At 37.5% G+C, this 13,933-nt stretch overlaps 1 protein-coding gene across 2 annotated transcripts in view; it reads left to right on the top strand.

Moving 5' to 3' along the window:
• Window positions 1–13,933, top strand: part of lrp8 (low density lipoprotein receptor-related protein 8, apolipoprotein e receptor) — a gene marked incomplete at its 5' end in the record, with an annotated part of 227,372 nt that overhangs the window by 98,928 nt on the left and 114,511 nt on the right.

The raw sequence follows: 13,933 nt of genomic DNA on the forward strand, positions 1-13,933 counted from the left end.
GTTTTTTAAATGAATAAACTTTAAACAAAAAAAAATGGTTTAAGAGCAGGACATGTCTCCTTTGAACCTAATATATTCTACTTCATTATCAGTTAGAGAGGTTTAGTCCAATTGAGGCTTTCCTCGGTTTGATTACCCATTTTATTTCAGTTTACAATCCAATATTTATTCTTCTTTTAGTCATTATTTATTTATTTTATGGCAGCATAATGCAAACAAAGCAGACAAATGAAAAAAAAAGACAACTGGCCGTTTGCCAGTGTAAGAAGGGGTGGGTGTGCAGGAGTGTACGAGGCAGACGGGAACGGTGGAGAAGAAGAACAGATAAGTAACGTGGAATCAAAGTGTCGGGGGGACAAACAAAGGGAGAGAGGCTGAGTGCTTTTGTGGTGCTTTGTTTTGCTCAGAGAGCAGCAGAACACAGAGAGGGGTGGAGTTAATGTCCCCGAAAACAAATTATTGCCTACTGCCATCGTTTGTGAGGTGGGGCTTGAAGCAATCAGCATCTGCATGTTTGGAACAGCGTTCTTCTGTTTTTGACGTACAAACATGTAGTGCACATGTACTTTAATATAAATGCACACGGACAGAAGCTGCAACGCTAACCTGGTGACCTTTGTGGGGCTCTTTGTTGTTTTCCAGCAGCAGGCATGTGCAAAAGAATCTATTTTCTTTCTACCTGTCAGCAGCAGTTTGAGATCCGTCCTCTTTTGTGCGTGGACGCTCTGCAGGCTTTATTGGAATCCCCCACGTCCCCCTCTTCGCCCCCCCTCCCCTAGTCTACAGCCACTCCCTTTGGCGAGTGCTGATTTTTGATAATAAGCCCAGTAGTAATTGTCATGTGGCTCGGCCAGCAGTGCGCAGCATGTGTGCCGGTTAGGGACTTGAATGGCGATGGAGGAAGTGCAAGGGGCTTCAAGAAGGGGAAATTACTCGTCCCACGGTGCAAGTTGATTCATGCAGCCAGCGGGAATCTTGTTTGCTAATGTAAAGCTTTTTTTTTTTCTTTCTGTTTTGAAAGGAGCCCCTTAAACAACGGTCGTTTCCACTTGTCAGTCAAAACACTTATCAGGCAAATAATTACAGATCTGCTATTTTGAATTTTTCATTTTGCTTCCTGAGCAGGGCTGGCACATGCGCGGTGGTTTGTCTGAGCCATGTGTGGTTTGCTGTAGATTTGTAGTTGAAATTTGAATAAAGGTTGTTAATCGTTTTAAGAAGTCTGCGTCGATGAAAGCGACTGGTAAATAACTCATTCATGATTAGATTGTTTGTCGATTAGCATGTGAACATGTGTTGTGTTCAAGACGCTGGGTTGAGTATTTACGTCTCTTCGCGCTGAGTTTTGCATTCACCCCCGTCACACGTTATTGTGCTGTTTGTGTGAAGTGAGGTAGTCACAGAGGGGCTGGACAGACTGAGATTTAATAGAGTACTGTATGTTTCCTCCCCCATGTTTCACAAAGGTTTTATCGCCCCAGTGGGGGTGTTTGATTTAGATCTGTCTGTGCCTGTGKGTCAAAAAGGTCCTTTTTTTGGTGCGTTGTACAAAATGTGAAAAGGGGGCCGATATTATAAGGTTTTTTCCTTCTTTTTGTCGCCTTTCATTTTATTTGTGATTCATATTTTTTATTGTATATAGAATTTATTTAGCTATTTTTGAAAAAAAACAACAAAGTGAATTAAAAAAATGTAAGGTTACTCTACTTTTCTTGGATTTTTTTTCTATTCATGTTAGATTTTTGGCAAAATATTCCAAGCAGAACAACTTAGGCTTCAATACATCAACATCTTATGGGACAGAGTACAATTAAATTGCCAAGAAATACTTTTGCGTGTGTTTATTTTTTGTTTTATGATAGTAAAATCAATGCAGTTCACAACCAAAACAATTAAAACGTGCAATAGCCCGCAATTACATGCAACAACCTCCAAAGAGATGTAGGCAGTGAGTTCCAAGCCGTTATGGTTTCATCTTAAAGGATTTATAKCTGATATCAATAAAACAATGACCCTGTCTGGGTAATCAAGCATCTGATGAGATTAGACTGTTAGGATAAGGCATTGGGGGGTGGTGTATGTGAGTAAAAGTGCCACTATTGGTGTCTGAGTGTTTAATAAATCAATGCAGGTCAAGCCTGAGAGCCGGATGTCACCCAGATGGTCTGTTGTTAAGGGGATTTGTAGCGCGTGACTGTTTGTGGTGCTGTGGTAGTCAACAGCAAGGCAGCAGAGAGAGGTCTCCCAGTGCATGTGTCGCGTCTAATGAGCACTAGTGAGGCAGGAAGAAATGACCTCATCTTTTAAAATAGAGCCCCCACCACACACACACACACACACACACACACACACACACACACACACACACACACACCACCACCACCACCACCACCAGCAGCTTCCTTTACCTGTTCCCGCGTAATGGACAGATTCCATGTAAAGTGATAACCCAGACAGTGCATTGAGCATTTTGTTTGACATAATTACTTGGAGGACTGATGAGCTTCATAGTACAAAAGCAAAAAACAAGAGCGGCCCAGCTTGTTTGCTCCTCACCACGTGCTCCCACAATAACCCCTTTTGTGCTGCGACTTAATTAGCAGTCTCTGAAGCTACACCAGTGCTCTGTGCAGGGGCACCCCCTTCTGTGAGCACTGCTTTAAAAAAAACTTTAGTTGTTTTGACACATGACATCCAAAGGAAATAGGAAAATGAGGAATAAAAAGAGGTCAAGTTTGAAGGAGGGAACACGAGTGACCCATGTGAAAAGGATGATCAAGGATGAATGGATGGTTGGTGGAACATATTGAATGTTGATCCAACATTGTCTCTGTTGTTTGTGTAGCTCTGCATTTAAAAACCTCAAAGTGTGAGATCCTCAGGTTTKGCAAAGATATGAGGCAAAACTGCAACTTAAAAGTAGAATAATGACATAGTCCAAACTCTCATTTATGGTAATCATGTCCAATCCATTAGAACCAATTTCTCCCCCAGCTTTTTGTCTTTGATCATCTCTCTGCCTTTGTAGCTTTATTTCGTCTTTTTTGTTCTTGGTCCCCCTTGTACTTCTCAGACGATTTACAAAGATCTAATGGTTTATTTATGAAAGGGAGACCTACAGTGAACTGGGTGTTGGACAGGATTTGTGGGATCATGGGTTTTAATGCGTGGCCGCTGCAGGACTTGTTGTTGTGGGATTTAAGTCTGCAAATGTAGAAACAACACAGTAGTGTTGTTTGACACCACTGATTTCCTTTCTGATTCTGATGCCGCGTAAAACACAGGCTAGAATCTGCGATATTGGTCCAATATTGTTACTTTGTGCAAATACACGTAGAGTATCTGGTAAATCTTAACAGTGTATTTAAGTCACCGCTTCATAAAGGACATAAGATCAGAGGGGTTTATTCATTTTAAACTCAGAAGCATGTTGATGTAGCGTCCTCATTATACAATAAAGTCAAACCAATACAACAGAAATACAACAGAAAAACAGAGGACACATTTATACAAAAATGGTGCTGCGTCTGCAGTGATGCGGGCATTCTACCGATCYGTTGTGGTGAAGCAAGAGCTGAGCCAAAAGGCGAAGCTTGATTTACCGGTCGGTCTATGTTCCAATTCTCATCTATGGTCACGAGCTTTGGGTAGTGACCAAAAGAACGAGATTGCGGATACAAGTGACCGAAATGAGTTTCCTCCACAGGGTGTCTGAGCTCTCCCTTAGAGAGAGGGTGAGAAGCTTGGTCATCTGGGAGGGACTCAGAGTAGAGTCGCTGCTCCTCCACATTGAGAGGAGCCAGTTGAGGTGGATCTTCTGGTTTGGATGCCTCCCTGGTGAGGTGTTCTGGGAACGTCCCACTGGGAGGAGGCCCAGAGGAAGACCCAGGACACGCTGGAGGGACTATGTTTCTCAGCTGGCCTGGAAACACCTTGGGATTCCCCCAGACGAGCTGGTCCAAGTGGCTGGGGAGAGGGAAGTCTGGGTCTCTCTGCTTAGGCTGCTGCCCCCACGACCCGACTACGGATAACCAGAAGAAAACAGATGAATGGACATTCATACAAAACATGTGAAAATGGTGTTTTAAATAATAGAACATTGAGTACAATAATAAAACCCTAAAAATATTGTTTAATTATCAGGGACTAATATAACAATAAAAACTGGTTTCCTAATTTTCACTACATGAACATATTAATAAGAAAATACTGAACATGGAACATCTACAGACTGAAGGACAAAGCATATGTGATTACACGTTACCCAGGTGTATAATTTAGACAAGATTTCAACAGTTTAGTTACTTTCCATTGTGTTCCTGTTTGTAGACCATTGTTCAAGGATCTGGTCAGGTGGTAGGGAGGCCACCCAGTCAATGTGACAAATTGCCCCTAGTGAGTGGCCAGATCTGGAAAAGATGTTTTTATATTTGGCTACAACTTCCTGATTTGGGGCCAAAAGCTAAGACTGAATAAACGGTCTGTATTTTGGGTCCAGATGGTGTTGTATGGCTTTATTCCTCACATCTAACATTCAAGTCTAAATACTGTGTTTATTTCTTCAGTCTCGACATGCACCAGATTTGAACACTTGCTCTCTTTCAGCTGCACAGAAATTACTGAAGCATCAAAGCATTGATATTTTGATTTTAGTATAGATTCTAGAGCTTAAAGTTCTGGTATCGATGGTATCAATTTTCAGTATAGATCCGCGCATCACTAACACAGACACGATGACAGCACTGTTGGGATTTAAACATTTATTTATTTTTCTTTGACCAAAATAATGGCAAAGAAAAATAACCCAAAGTCAGCAAATCATTTAAAACTGGATGTTGATTATAGTAAAATATACGTATATACTGTACAGAATTTACTGTAAATACCACATCTAAAAAGCTATATTGATGGTAGCCTTAAGGATTAGCCAGGGCTTATCAGTGTGTCTTGTCCCTGCAGATAGGACACAGCAGTGCAAAGTGTTTGAATTAAAACAAACTGGGCTTTTTTCCACAGTTCTTGAAGATGTTTTACCCCTCGCTCAAAAGTCTTTTCCAGTTTTAAGTGACTGATGAACTTAATGTGATGTTGGAACAAATTGGTGTCTTTAAAGTTTCTTGGAGATCACCTTAATTAAGGTTCAAATGGCTGTGAAATCAAAAGGCAGGGATGTCAGAGCTGCACTGTAGAATTCCAATAAGCAATACTTTTGGCCACTTCCCGAGTTACCGTATGCTGTGGTGTTTTTTCCAGTTTAATGACAGACGACTGGAAATCAGCAATGAAATCACTCATCAGTTCATGCAGGGTTTTTTTTTTTTGCCTGATGTTTTATTTTTTTAGTTTATGTAACATATTCATTTAATTTAAAAATAAAAAATAAAGATTTTATGCACAACAAAGAAAAAAAATCACACTTGAAATGAAAGGAGGCAGAAAGAAATGAAATCTTATCTGCCCTTTTTTCCCAAAATTAATTTCAAACAATAATAATCAAGAAACAAAGCAAAATAATTCCTTTTCAAACAACAACTTTTGATATACATTATACAATTTCATATTTCTTTAACAAACTTATTTTAATCATTCTCTTAAACAAACATTGAACCAACATTTTTATAATCACTTTCCAGATTATTCCATAATCTTATTCCTTGAACTGAAGTGCATCAGTCCTTCAAATTTGTTTGAATTTTAGGTTTTATAAACATCTCAAGTCCCTTAAGATTAAATGAACTTTCTCTCTTAACAAAATATAACTGGATATTTAAAGGTAATTATTTTACGAGCCTTATACATAATCTGCAAGCTATTATAATCAACCAACTCATAAAATTTTAATAATTTCAATTTAGAAAATAATATATTCGATGGGTGACAGTAATGTTTTCTGGTGATCATTCTGATGGCTCTTTTCTGTAAAATAGGATTTGTAATTGTTTTTCACGCTTTACCCCAGACTTCAACACAGTAAATCAAGTGTGGAACAATTATTGCATTATATAATATAAACAGTGCTTTATCATTAAATAAGTCCTTTACTTTGTATAATACTGCAATGGATATGGCTATTTTTGTTTTTAAATGATTTATGTGAGATTTCCATGTCAGCTTATCAATAATGACACCCAAAAACTTCACTTCACTGACTCTACAAATCTCAACACCATCAACTCTAAATGGAACATCAACAGTTCTCTTTTTATTACTAAATATCATAAAATTAGTTTTATCCAAATGTAGTGACAATTTATTAAGTTTAAACCAGGTTTGTATTTTTACAAATTCTGTTTGCATTATTTCCGTCATCCGTTGTACAGTATATCTTTACCCAAACAAAAAAATATGGTATCATCTGCAAATAAAACGCATTTAAACACCCCTGACACATTAACCAAATCATTTACGTACAAAATAAATAACTTTGGTCCAAGTACAGAACCCTGTGGAACTCCACATGTGAGTTCTGGTCTTACAACATTTATTTGCACAAACTGTTTCCTATTTTTCAAATAGCTAGAGACCCACTGTAGTGCTGGACCTCTTATACCATATTTCTTTAGTTTTCAAGAAGAATACTGTGATCAATGGTATCAAATGCTTTCCTTAAATCCACATAAATACGTACTAGCACAATACTGTTTTTGATCAACAGCAGTTATTTGCTCTATCGGTTCCATGAGTGCCATTGATGTCAAATTATTATCTCTAAACCCATACTGACTTCTACTTTGTTCACTGATGCAGTAAAACTATCCAATCAACCATTCACACTGTTACTAAATTCAAAGTTTCTGTTATACTAAGGGACTTCGAAGAACAGGATTGACATAATTAATAATGTCAAACGTGCAACAGGAGTCTGAAGTATCCAACAGGGCAATGGAAAATTAAGCTGTCATTTTAGTGTGCAAATATTTGGTGAGGTGTCTGGCAAACATGGTGGACTCCAAAAGTGTAGTTTTAATAATCGTTTTCAGTGAGCAAAGATCCAGCAGGCTGCAAAACAAACAAGACACAGTCACCATGTGCTTCCTGTCATGGTTCTTTACATGTGYATTGCATTTGTTTACAAGTAGTTGATGTTTTTTATTATTATTTCTCCTCTACATCTTAAGACTTGTGGTCAAACCTTCATTACTATTCTGCAGAACTGCTTCCCTTTTTCTCAGCTCCCCTTGATGTTTTTCTCGTCAGAGCAAAATCAGACCTAAAAGGCTTTTTTTRTATGTCTTTTGAAGCTTAAACCACAGAGAATGAGCTGCAACTTGTTTTTTTATTTTTAAATAAGTAAACAGAAGCAGACTGAAACAGAGATATAAGCAAATTAATCACCACACACTCGGAGAAAGACACACAAAAGAGAGATTAACCTCTGAGACGTAGTTGTGTATAAACAGCAGCTGCACAGGTGTTTCTTTCTCAAAGCAGCTCAGTCACTTTGATGTGATTTCAGTCTGTTTTACCATTGTGTCTTTTTGAAATCCTTTGCATATTAATGGTTTATAATGTCTTTGCTGTGTTCCGCTTTTTTTTTTTTTTTTTTTTTTGCACAGTTCATTTGTTTTCATGCATAAAGTTAGTTATCTCATTGGGCTGAAACTGTTGGAAACTAGATGCTTAATTGTGAGAAAACAGACATTTTTAGTTGCGGTCACATTATTATACTGTTGCAATGCTCAGTTTACATGCWGGTGTTCTTCCTTGGCATCACTTCCTGTTGCTGCAGGTGGATGTCTGAAACTGTTGGCTGTGATCAGATCAGACCCACTTAAGTTGTTTCTTTTCGGGGTACACCGATTCCCGTTTTCTGTCCAGTCACCGATCTTTAAAAATCTGACATGTYGATTCCGATTTTGGCCGATACCGATTTTTTTAAATAGTTGACACTGTCAGATTTTATAAAGTCACAATACAACTTCTATGTTCCAATGTTGTTTTATTGAAATACATTGAACGGTATCCTTGAAACCAGTGGTGGGCAGCACTAATCTAAAAATTAGTTCCACTAATCCTAAAACACTTACTCAGATATTTAGGTCCCCTAATTCTAAAGCACTAACACACTGAAAATTKAGCAAAAAGCTAATTCTAAAGCACTAAAATAAACCAGTCAACCCATGAACATTCTTCAGCAGACAACATGAGTCACATGTTGCTCTCTTAAGACTTATCATTGACGTTCTACAGCTGTATTTGGGTTCATATACCTGTATTGTCACCTGGTGGATAAGAGACACAATGAACAAAATGTGTGACAGCTTTCACCCTCAGCTGTTAACATTAACGTTGATCAATAACATTTATAGACCTCAGTTAGTGCTTCTAAATTTAGCCTATAAATGCAGCAAGTGCTAATCCACTCATAAAGCTCTAAAAAGCACTAATCTGGAAATTAGTTCCCCTATTAGGGCTTTAGTACTTTAGGGGAACTGTGCCCACCACTGCGTGAAACAATACAGACTTGTTTTAACTGGACWTTAGGTAGTGCTCACAGCAGAGCAAAAGGGGACAGTGGCTGATTTTCAGATATTGGTGTTTGTAGAGAAGCAGATCTTTTCCACGGATCTTATCTGAGAATCAGCCGATCTCTGATCTCCCAAGATTAAGGAAATCGACAGTGCACCCATAGTTTATTTTCAATCTAACAAGAGTCCGTGCACTGTTTGGGCCTTCGTTTTTCTTTTTAAAGGGATCCCCAATTAGTTGTAACATTAGACTTTATTTATTAAACATATATTTTAACTGTAAAATAGACTGTAAAAATACTGTAGGCTTAGTTTTTTATAATTTTTAAACTAAAACTTTAAAAATATAGTACACGGAAGGGGCCATTTTATTTACACGCAAAGCATTTTGGGTAAATGACATGGATAGGTCATCAGTGCGAGGCTGCTAGCGAGCTATATCCACCCTGAAGGTTAATCTTGGACAATATCTGATGATCGACTCTTTTAAATGAAACCAGAGAGCGTTGACAGAGAGGAGAAGGTAGAAATGACTCAGCCTGTAACTGAAAATATGGATGGAGGACCTCAGTTTAGCTTGTTTGCCGCGCTAGTGCCGAGCTAATACATATAAAGCAATATAGCGTCAGTGCTAGCACAAAGGCTAACAGGCTAAACTGAGGTTCTTCTTCCATGAAGCAGCTCTGTTGTCCTCCATCTATATTTTCAGTTACAGGCTGAGTCATTTCTACCTTCTCCTCTCTGTCAACGCTCTCTGGTTTCATTTAAAAGAGTCGATCATCAGATATTGTCCAAGATTAACCTTCAGGGTGGATATAGCTCGCTAGCAGCCTCACACCAATGACCTAGTTGATGTCATCATTTACCCAGAATGCTTTGCATGTAAATAGAATGGCTCAGTTCGTGTTAAAATATATATTTTAAAAATGTACAAAACTAAACAGCCTACAGTATTTTTACAGTCTTTATTTTACAGTTTATTTGATAAACATATATTTTAAGTCTAATGTTACAACTAATCGGGGATCCCTTTTAAAAACAAATACTGAAAAACAAAATAACTGAGATGGTTATTCTATTTTAATTTTGAAATCCAAAAATGGGAAATGATTTGTTTTATTTTTCTCAAACTGGAAGTTTGCACTATCAGACTATTAAAGGTGGAGCTTGTTAAATAACTTTTTTAATAACAGGTGGCTGCCTGTAAATAAGTAAATGCTAGTTAAGTATTTTTACATTTCTTTAAATACCTAACTGTGGACTGTAATTGTTTTTTTTTTTTTGAATAGCTAGTCTAGCTAATTTCTCAAAAAATAAAGGTCTGATAATGGGATGAATAAACAGATTTTATAACTAGCTAACCAGGCAGTCAGAATAAATAAAAACTAGCTAACTAGTTTGACATTTCTTTAACAGGTGTCAGTTTGTGTATCTCTGATGATTCAAACTGTTTCCTGGAGCTTCTGCTCCTTTTAGCACATGAAGCCTTTCTTCAAGAGGTCCATGGTGAGGAACTTACTGTAAATCCTCAGCAGGCTCCACAGGACAGTGACGGGACATATGAACAGTTTTTTTATTGGAGTATAAAATGTTTATAAAATGAAAAGCTGAAAAGCAAATGACCAAATAAGTAACATGACATCTTTTAATATTTTAATTTTATTTTATAAAGCGTTCCAAAACATGTTTATTTCAACCTTTTGAAATCTTCCAGAGTTCACAAGAGAGAACAAAGTTACTCTTTTTCAAAAGTGAAAAAAAAAGTCATTTTCAGGTAGTTTTACTGAAATGCACTCAACAATTGCCAATTTAAATGTCAATCTGTGCAATTAAATGGAAAAAAAGTCACACACTTGAACTTATTTCCAAAAGCAAAGCCATCTGGGTTTTTTGAAGTTACTTTCTACCTCATCTTCAATGAATGTATAAAAGTTTAAAAGGTTTTCTGCATCTCTTTTATCTTTCTCTCCACGGATCCTCCGAGTCCGTCTTTTTACGAGACGATTTTAACTGTCACCCAGAATCTCCCAAGTCCTGCCAGGTTCTGCTCACCTCTKGTGCACACCGAGCAAGGTTTTCCTGTTTTTTTGTTTCTTAAATCTGGGGTTCCACTTCCTGGCCTTGAGACCCATTTTTCTGCATCCAAAGAAGGGGATCATAAAATGGTAATGGGCTGCTTTGAACTTGCGGGGGGATTTTTTGATGTGCAGCGAGGAGCGCGGTGGGTTGTGGATTTGATCTGGTTGCTGCATGGATTGCAGCTCTGCGAGTTCACTTCACTTCCTGTAAGCTTTGTAGTGGTGTGTTTCTGAGCCTCACAGCCACACGCACAAATGTCAATATTAATTCACTTTCTTWGATTATTGGTTTTCGCTTCATACTCGTATGAGTTTCAGTCATTCCTTTTTATTGATGTTAAATGGACGGGCTTGGTGCCAGCTTCTAAAGCTGGAGTGGAACTTGTCATCTTTGAACTATTTGTGAAACTTTGTTTCAAAATTAAAGGAGAGTATCTGCYGTTTGAGTTTCACGTTTATTTTGAATCAATCAGGAATAAAATGTTGTTTCTTTTCATTATTCCGCTCTGCCAGATCTACTTGGTGTTTGATCAAGTTGTGCAAATCAAAAAGTGTTAAAGTTCAAACTTATTACACAAAAACAAAACTCTCCTTCCAGATCCTTCCTGCAGTTTTTTTGCTCTCTGCAGAGGAATTCTTCATCTCCATCCGATCATTGGGGAATTGAACCGGCCTTTAATTCCCTTAAAAGACTGACACTTTTTCTTGTCTACTTTACGCCGTCACAGTTTACGTTCTCCACTCCGCAGCGTTTTTGCAGTTTAACCTCTGCTCACTGATTAAAAGCCTCTTCCGTTCTCCTGACGCTCCCCTGTTCTTCAGCTCTTTTAGCCCATCACARCAGTGCGGAGGACCATCCATTTCCCCTCCTCTTCATCCACTAACTTTTCTCTTTGGCTCTGCTTTCACTTTGGCTCATTTTTCTTCTTTCACTTGTTTGCTGTTTAAGGGTTTGGTTCCTCACACTTGTTTACAGCCAAAAAGAAAAATAAAAATAAAAACACAACTACTTCTGAACAGTTCTCTTGTTTTTCTGCTGGTTTTCTCAAAGGTATTGTGTTTGCAGGAAGTGTTTTTACTCTCTCTGCCAGGACATAGTTATTATTTTATTATTTTATTTTTTGTTGTACTTCAGAAGAAAACAGATAAGTTACTTTTTAAGCACAAAAGTAAAAATACAAATGTCAAGAGGTGTGCCAGATAAAAGTTTGTAAAATATTTAATAAGTTGAAATGTCAAAATGTTAAATTTTGAGATATACAAATCTCTTTTTTTTTCAGTTTAAGCTGCTTTGTCATTTCTTTCTTTTTTATTTTTATTTTTGGTCTACATTTGGCATTTGGTTTTATTGGTTTCATTAATAAAGCTCACTATGTTTTCTCTGTTTGTATCTTTGTTGGTTCATCAGGCTGGAAAATCATTGCTCTCATTACTCTAATTTAAAGATACCCAATCCTGGTCCCCAAGAGCCACTATCCTTCATGCTTTAGTTGTTTCTCCACTTTGACACACCTGATTGGAATGAAWGAGGCTTCTGTAGAACTTGAAGACCTGCTGAAGAGCAAAGAAACAACTAAAACATGCWGGATAGTGACCTTCGAAAAKATTGCAGGATTGGGCAACACTGATTTAAATTAATAAAGAGGCCATTTTGGCATTTTCTCATTTCTGTTGTTGGTAACGTGATAAATATAGTTTATTTTATGTCTGGTTTTTACAGCTAGTTGCACATCAACACTTTTTTTTACGAAGCTTAAACCAGATCCTGGAGGCAGGCACAACACAAAAACAAAATAACATAATTTTTCTACATTTTTTTAGGACTTTACCTTATAGATAAGCAATAGACGACACAAAAATTCCACCCGAAGCCTTTTTGTTTATGAAGTGACAGTACTGGTGACCCTACAACAATGTGTGCCTATTTTAAGAGCAGATACTGAGGAAACAGGTTGTAATTTGTGAGTAATAAATAGAAACTTTAATAGCTGGATACATCAGGAKGAGGGTACTTTTTTAGCCACTTCAGTAGAAAACAAAACTGAATGTTAGTTTCTTAATTTCTGTATCATCAGTGGCTTTTTTTTTTGGATGAGGGTACTTCTTACAACTTGAAGATGCTCTTGAAAAATAAAAGTACTAAGTTAACTAAGAAACATATCTCGAGTAGCATATTCTAAAACTAAGCTAAAAATGTATTTTGTGAGAGTATGTTGTGTAGGGGTCACCTTGAGTGAAGAAACAAGATTTTCTGCCTCTAAGCAGGCCTCGGACAGGCCTGACAAGAGGACAGGAACTCTGTCACAAACTGAACTCTATTCAGGCCATGACAGGTCATTCTAACCGTGGAAGAGAACCCCTCATTTCTCTTAGTCAGATAATGGACAGAACAATCTCTTCTGTTCACAATTCATTTGTTGTTTAACTAAGAATGTTTATGAATTTGTTAAATCATGAAAATGACTGTCACAGGAAAAGTGGAACGACTTCTTTTCTCTTATCATGCCTTAAAGATTTATAATGGAAAAAAAAATCACAGATAATCTCATTACAATGTTTTCATTGTGTTTTCATGTAAATCACTGTTTTTATTTTACTGTGAACACAGTAATATAATTGTGGATTTTTCCTGAGAAAATCTTTCAYTTACYTGGACTAAAAGAATGGTTCAGAACTGATTATAAAACAGAAATGTTATAGTTAATCATCATAATGTTTTGCAGTGATTTMTTTTAGAGTCTATCAGAAGAAAGCTAAAGAGGTTATCATGATGTTGTTGAACAACCACAGAATTTAAMCTTGACTGGCRCCTGCCTGGCAAGTCTGTATCTTTCTTCTCTGACTCATCTCTAAGCCTGAGGGTGGAACCAAAGTTCGTCCRTTCTTATTACTAACCYGGACGGCTTTGAGCACACTCTTGACTTCCTAACTCAAACAAGGAAGAAGGCTGTAGTTCTCTCCGGAGAAATCWCAGCCATGGGGCTGTATGATCTAATCCCACGAGCCAATTRGGGTAGATTTTACAGCCAGGGAGCCGACAAGCCTGTTGGTGTGGTACCAACAGGCTGATGTGGTACATCAGTCAGCTCAGGCAGCTGGTTTCCGTTGTCCAAACAATGATTCTTACCTGAACACTCATTTGCATATTAAATCCCCTCAAACAAATATTAGGACCTCMGTTGTAGCACTGTTTTAAAAAGTTTTTTTTTTTCAGATCTAAAGCTAGATGAGTTAAAATGCATACTTTGTTTGCTCTAAATCAGGATTTCTCAAGCTTTTGTCCTTACAAGGACAAAAAAAATTCCAGGAACCCCTTCATAAACCCCATGCTGTTTTAAAACATGATTTATTGTCATTTCAACCCCTAAATGCCATGGGGATATAAAT

This window comes from Austrofundulus limnaeus, unplaced genomic scaffold (genome assembly GCF_001266775.1).
Source record: "Austrofundulus limnaeus strain Quisiro unplaced genomic scaffold, Austrofundulus_limnaeus-1.0 Scaffold113, whole genome shotgun sequence".
In the NCBI taxonomy this organism is placed as follows: Eukaryota; Metazoa; Chordata; class Actinopteri; order Cyprinodontiformes; family Rivulidae; genus Austrofundulus; species Austrofundulus limnaeus.